Source organism: Nothoprocta perdicaria, unplaced genomic scaffold (assembly GCF_003342845.1).
Source record: "Nothoprocta perdicaria isolate Ctin4 unplaced genomic scaffold, notPer1 scaffold_262, whole genome shotgun sequence".
NCBI lineage: Eukaryota > Metazoa > Chordata > Aves > Tinamiformes > Tinamidae > Nothoprocta > Nothoprocta perdicaria.
The window spans coordinates 914,232-921,601 of record NW_020455491.1 but is presented as its reverse complement, the minus strand read 5'-3'; positions in this window follow the sequence as shown (position 1 = coordinate 921,601).

Genomic DNA, 7,370 nt, shown 5'->3' with positions numbered 1-7,370 from the left:
CCCAGCAAGAGGCAGAAGGTTGTCGTGCTTCGTGGGGTTGAAGATGCTGTTCTTTGGCTCCTGCCTGGATTTCTCATAAAAWTTTCAAAATTTCTCATATCTTCATACAGGAGTTATCTTCCTCTGCATCTCAGAGCATGGACATCTCCTCTTGGTCAGCTGGACAACGCCTGGTGTCACCAGGACAGGCCTGTGGCTCCTGCGCCCCACAGCACCTCTGTGTGCCGAGAAGGACCACGGGGACAGCGGCACCTCCTTCCTCTGCRCTGGAATGAGCCACAGAAAAGGTGTGGAACCATCCTTGTTTTCACACCATCTCCATAGYACCAAATGTGGGGCTCCATGTCACCAGTGGAGCCTTTTGGTGGGAGATCCATATTTATCTGATTTATTAGAAATGCTCCATTGAGACACAAAGCGTTTTTCTAATAAACCTTGAGGTTAGCACGATTGTTTTCAGTACAGCTGACCCTTGGATTTGCTGTAAAACCAGAATCATTAGAAATGCTCCATTGGTTATATTGGAGCATCTCTAATGAATCAGAGGGTCAGCTCTACTGAAATAATGTAAAATATCTAGATTCATGAGCAAAAATTCCATTGAAATGCATAGAGCGTTTCTAATAAATCCAGATTTTAGTGGAGCTCAACCCTGATTCCATTAAAACGTTAGGAAAAAATAGTTACTAAGCATGCACCTTAAGTACTTTTTCCTATATTAATCTCTCATTTATTTTAAAATGCCTTGTAAAAATAAATATATAAAGTATTAGTGCTGTGTTCAGGATTTACCCATTCAATGTTGTCTGCCTATTTAGCTCCCTGAAAACTGAGGCCTGCAAAATATCAGTAGATGTATGTTAGGGGCCAGAACACAGAGAACAAGCAAGCAGAAAGTGTTAATTTATTTCACAACATACCAAGCAGAGGTAAATACAGGCAAACTTATTTTAGGGGTGGWATCAGTCTGTGTGAGCCTGTCCCTTGGTGCCACTGACCTTCACGGCCCTGCTCGGAGCAGAGCTGAGGCGACCTTGGCAAGTTCCGCACAAGAACCTCCTGAAGCGGGTGCTGGGATCCCTGTGCCCACGGCCACTGCTCTCCAGTTGGGCACTCGCCTTTTGTTTCTTGTCTCGCAGGTTGTCACTGCCCAGGTGCCCGCACTCTGGCCCTGGAGCTGCACGTACCTGCCTGCTGCAGCGTCGCAGAGGAGCTCGGAGGAGCATTTGGGTCACCCTGCACCCGGGGACACGTCGCAGAGTGCCAGGCAGGAGAAGGGCTGGTGTTCATGAGCTCTCCTACGAGACTCTGAGTGAGTGACAGGSGATTGGGTCTATCAGGGGCTGTAGCTCTTTAGTGTGACCGTCCAGACAGACATGAGCAGAACAAAGTTGCCTTGGGCTGCTTCTCCCTGGTGCTCTGAGGACCTCTTGAAGACAGAGAGAGGGCCCCCCARGCAGCTTTATCATTCATAGTAATCTCCAGACCTCCGTTCAAGGGAATTGAAATGCATTTCTCTGTAAGAAGCTTCTTTTTAATGAGAGGGCAGGTCACGTGCCACCAAAAGCAGCAAACCAGGTTTGGGTGGAAGACGTCTCGGCTTCACCCTTGCTGATAGCAGCCACACTGGGTGGGGGTTCTCTGGCAGGGCTGGCAAGTCCTCAGGCATCTGTATCTCACTCGGTAGCTTTACACCACCTCTTAAGTGCCTTTCAAAATAATTTGCTTAAAATGAAACCTRGAAGGACAGAACATTCATCACGTGCTCTTTACAGGGAACTGGACTTGCATCCAGTTGTCTCAGAGTGTGTTACAGCCATAGGTGCCCCTGCTTTTAGCAAATAACTGAGGAGCTGGAGGGCCTCAGAGAGGCACACGAGGGTCTGTTCCTTTTCTGAATGCATCTAGCAGTGTGGCTGCACTTTGCCAGATGATGGCTATTCCTTTAAGTGCTTTGTACATACACACACAAAAAAAGGCATGCAAAAATGTATATTTAAAGCATTTTAATAGAATTCTGTCTCAACAGATTTAATTCTTAAATGCTACATATACTTGTTTARTCTCTCGTTTTAAAAGTAGAAAAGGTTAGATTATAACATCAGGTTAGCTCTCTTTGAAGCAGGTAATAATTAAGTTGATTCACTGTTGCAATTACTGTCAAATCCCCCTTAATTACCACAGATTTTATAGCAGCTTCATTATATGTCTGCTGTAATGCATTGTGGCCCTAAGGAGAAGTGTTGCAGGAAATTCTGCATAGCATGTATAATTCTAACCTGCAGTTAAAGCTTCCAGTGAAAGCCTCTGCACTAAATTTATCTTTTTTTGACATTTTTCTCCCTATTATTTAAAGCACTTGAACTGCGGTAACACCGCTAAAATGTACACCTAACTTTGCAAGTGAAAATTGATCTCTTCGCAGGAATAAATATGGGGAACTGATAAAATCGGTGGTGAATTACCCTTGTGAAAGTGCTCAGCTACAGAGGAGCACTCAAAACAACTGGGCTGCAACACGTCAGGGGGAGCAAGCGGCTCCGCATCCCGCAGAGCCCCGAGCAGCCCCGCGGCGCCCGAGCAGCACCCTTGAATTCAGTCTCCAAGCAAGGGAGGTTTGCAGGGTCCATCTGCTCTGCGTCAGCATTGCCATACATTGTTCACTTTACATTTCATGARCTGCATTATACAAGGTGCACACACAAACAGTTGGGTTTTAAAGATGGATTTTATTTCATCTGCATGTTAAATATGCTGTTGCTGTGTATTATCTTTAATTGCATTATCTTTAATTAAAATATTAGCACCTATTTTATTATGAAGCACATAACAATTTTTAAGGCAATTCTTTATTAAAACTGACCTTCTAACTAACTTCTGTGGCAACATAGCCCTGTGAAACCGCTGCTTTATGGTGCATGTGTCACTGCTTGTTTCCATTGGAAAAATCTTTACAAATCAGGGTCTGTAAATTGAGCCTGCAACAGTTCAAAACAGATAACTGAGTAATGTGTCCCATGGATTCCCTTGTAASGAAGGAATTTACTCCACAGCATGTATTAGATGCAGAAAGGGCTTCAGTGTCAGTGACACTATTGGCAGCTGTGTTAACAGTTAAGGAGCTGGCTTTGTRCGGCAGTACAGTTATTAAATTTCTCCAGAGACCATGACTCATTAATCAAATATTCATACATCTCTGTAAATACACACTGAACAGAGCATACCCTCAGCGCTGAGCATCCCAGCACAAGTGCTCTTTCATGTAACGCTGACAAAATCCTGAGAACATGCGGTCATGTTTTGCATTTCTAATGCTCTATGTACTCTTTCGTACCCCAATTCCTAAAAACAGAACACAAATGATCTTACTGATTGCAAGTGTTACATAGTCACAATTAAAATTGCTTCACTATTGCTTCATGCCATCTTTTTTAAAGTGAAGACAGTGAATCAATTCTTCTGTTCTTTGTTTACCATCAGACGAGCAACTTTTTCCCATACGGATGGAGAAACCCAAGGCCATGCTCCTATTAATACAAGAATTTGTATTAGCATGAAAACAACAAGCCACTGGCTGAACTGCAAGGGCCAAAAAACTTCATATATTTGCAAAGACACGAGCTCCCCATATTTAACRAATAGTGTGTTTTGTGTTTCCTCGCTGCCAGGAAACCGCGTGGCCTCTCACCTGCTCCGGGGAGGCTCGGCCAGGTCTGCGCTGGAGCCTTGACCTCCATCCGGCCGAGATCTCAGTCCGTGGTTCCAACATGTCCCTCTGAGCTGCTACATCTCTTCACCATCAGCCTTTGAGAGAAAAATCAGGTCTCTGTTTGAACCCCCTCTCCCATCCCCAGGCATCCATACCTAGGAATTTGAGTTTGACTGTTGCAGAGTTAGAAAGTTCGAGCTTATCCTTCTCATTCAGGCTCTGTATGGTTTGAGGCAGATGCCTTTATATAGTGGTAGCTGTAAATCAGGATTATCTCATCACTGAATGTATRTTTTTCAGTTCTGTGCTATTGTGCTCTGTTATTGTGATCCTAAAGGAACGATGGGATGGAAGAGGCWGGCCTGAACCTGCCCGTCCAGCGCCAGAAAGCGTGGGCAGGTGCTGAGAGGCTTTGGGAAGGAGGAGGAAACTGTGGGGAGATGACGGTGAGAGGTGAGTCTCTGAACACCCCGTCACAGCTTTTAGTCACAGCTTTTAGACCAGGCCCAGCTGCAAATCCTGCAGGGACATTTATACCCTGCCATAACTTCCTTGTATTCTGGCATTATGTCCTTGTCCTCTGTGAGTAACTTGCAAATGCCCCAGCYTATGGGCTGAACTCTTGGCCAGTGTATTGCAATACATAGCAGTTCAGGAGGTGGGCTGCCTGCAGCTCTTTTCACCAGTGGTGTGAAATGCTCCTTTAGATCTGCACTTGTGAATGCAGGTGCAATAACCCAAAAGAGCAARAAGTTCCTTTTCTAATGAAATAAACACAGAGTACCTCCAGTCTTTGCCCCAGAATTTCCATTGCATTTTCATTTTCTTCCAACAGGGATGGACATGAACATTTAAAATAAGAAAATCTCCTTCTCTGTGTGCTTAGGGCACTGACTGGGGCAGGATGGCAGTGATGTCCTCCATCTCTCGTGCACAGGAGCAGATCTGGGCCCCATGTGCAGGAGCCAACACGGGCCCAGGCTGCAGCTGTGGCCTTGCAGCCCAGCTGTGCCCTGGGCACCTGAGCATAAAGCCCATCCTGGGTGCCCTGCAAGGCTCCTGCTCCCCCACGTGACCTTCTCCAGCAGCACCTGGGTAAATCCCGGCCCCTTCGGCTTTAATAATGTTCCTTTGAGGCACAGGGACTCCTTGGCAAGATGGGAGAGAAGGAGTAAGAAAAGAGCAGAGGGAAATTAAAATGGTGTGGGAATGCTGAGCAGAGGGCCCATTGCACCTTGGTTTAACACAAGCCAACACACCCACTAAAGCTAGGCGAAAACAGCAAACATTTATTTGTGCATCTCCTTGCATAAATAAAGCCCTGCTGATTTGCTTTGATGGCATTTACGACCACATTTATTCATAAACATTAGAGTGAGCAAGTTTTTATTTGCAGGAGCGTTGGCAGAAAACAAAAGCGTCGTGAATTCTGGTGTGAATAAATATCAGGAAGCTCTCACACGAGAAGGGCTCCCGCAGTCATTAAGCAGAGCTCTTTTTACTATTCACACCGTGCATTCAGACAATTACAGCTGCCCGTGAACTGCTTACAAACAGGGAAGGGAACTGTTTATAGAGCTCAGTTCATCCAATTAGGCACCAGAAACATCTCAGGAAGATACCTGTCATATGGTCAAATGGGGAGCTCGAAAGGCTCCCTGCTCACTCACTCCAAAGCCTGTTTCCCGCTTCCGGCAGCACAGTTAGGATACCTGCTTTTTAAGACCCCCCCCCCTTACATGTAGCGTCATGGCCTAAGGTGGTAGCTCGCTGGCACTGCTAGATGGCAGCTGTAGGTGAACCCTGGGCCACAAGACTGTTTAACGTCAGTCGTTACTAGCCACGGGAGCAAACAAACCCCTTTCCTCAACAGCCACTGCAGAAGCCGCCGGCTCAAGAGTCATCGGGGGCAAAGGCCTCCTGCCACCATCACAGCTCCGGGAACCAGCGCCACGCAGGTCACTCAGCGCTGCGAGGTCTCCGGCCGCTGCCCAGCCCTGCTCRGAGGTGGGAAGTCCTCAGCAACCAGCCGCTGTCCTCAGCGAGGTCTGCAGGGAAGGTAGGTCCCGGCCCATGGGYGTTTTTAAATCGATTTGGGCTTGAAATGATCATGGCCACAAACCTGGAGCCAGGGGCCAGGATGACGTGGCGGGCTGGTTTTCCCAGCGAGCAGCAGCCCAGGCCTCCTCTCACTGTGAAAAAGAAGATATTCTAGCCAGTATCTTGGCTAGAAGGGGAAGATGGGTCCCCAGTTAAATATTTAGTGTCCGGGTGTTTACAGACATGCAAGAGGGTTCCTTCTAAGGGAAAAGGAAGCATCAGAAAAGGTAAAGGTTATTAGGAATGAAGAGGTGCCCTCCTGTTACTGGTGCTGGTGGGAAGCGAGGTGCCAGGCAGTGATTTGTGGGCATCCTTCRGGCGAACAGGCCACTGCTGGGTGTGTGAGTAACTAATGCTCCCTTGGTTTGTGTTTGAAGGCGACAGCAGCAACAGCAATGACACAAATTAATTGCAGAGTTTTCAGGAGATAATGCAGAYGAGGTAAAGAGAATTACTCTGCGATTAACATAGTTTCCAATTAAAGTCCCCTGTAGTTACTGAAAAACATTAATTTCTAGTAACTTGGTAATTTAACTGGTGTCACCACTCAGCACTGGGGCAACGCATCTGTTGTGTAGTATGAGAAACATTAAAAAAATCTAGAAATAGCTATTAGTTTTTAATAACTATTTGTAGAAGGCTTCAAATAGAACACTACTGTGGTAAACTAAGAGATTTGGTAACAGATTTAAGGGCTGAGCAGCGTCAGCTGCTCTAGCACCGAAGAGTGCTAGAATATCGTTGCCCAGATTCAAAACGGAGAAAGAAAAAACCCTAGCAAGGGTGTTTCAGCCCTGATGTGTCTTTATGAGCAAGTTACAGCAAGACTGAGACAAATGAAACTACTTCTCCCTTGCAGGTAAGTTTGCTGTTGGGAAGGCCGGACTACATTTTTCTTTTCAACACTTAYGTACTATAACTCGTTTATTTCCATGTAACCCTTTCTGGTAGAGGAATGCCAAACCAAAAGACTTTCACATAGCAGTGTGTTTCAAGGGGTGGAGTGAGCATTTGGCATATGGGCTTCTCCAAGCTACTTTAGCTTCCAACAGTAGCATTCCAGAAGACTAAATCTTCAGTTACTACCTGAAGTTACAAGTGCTGCAATGAAAGGTGCCCCTTCTGTGCTTGCAAGTGTTTAGTAGATGAGCAGGTACCAAGGAACAGACACAGAAAACTTACAGTGTTAGGAGCCCAGAGCAATTCACGTCAGTCTGAGGACACAGCCTAACCTCTCTGTCATCACCAYGTAGAGTCATTATCACTTTCATCACGTGTATGTTCAGGAAAATGCAGTGTTTGAATGGCTTGTTTCCAACTGCGGAGCCACCCGGCGACCAGTGCTGGGGTCCCTCCTTGGGCGCTGCCTGGGACACTGCGAGGGRTGAAGGCCACGACAGGGAGGAGGGCCAGGTCTCTCCAAGGAGACCGGGGCTGCCATGTGTGCAGCTTTGTGTGGATTTCCATTTTCAAAAATAAACCACAGAAGAAACAGCAATAGGAAAAAGTCCACTGGGCAGTCAGGCATTTTCCTTTGTTTCACGTGACTGAACACTAAATC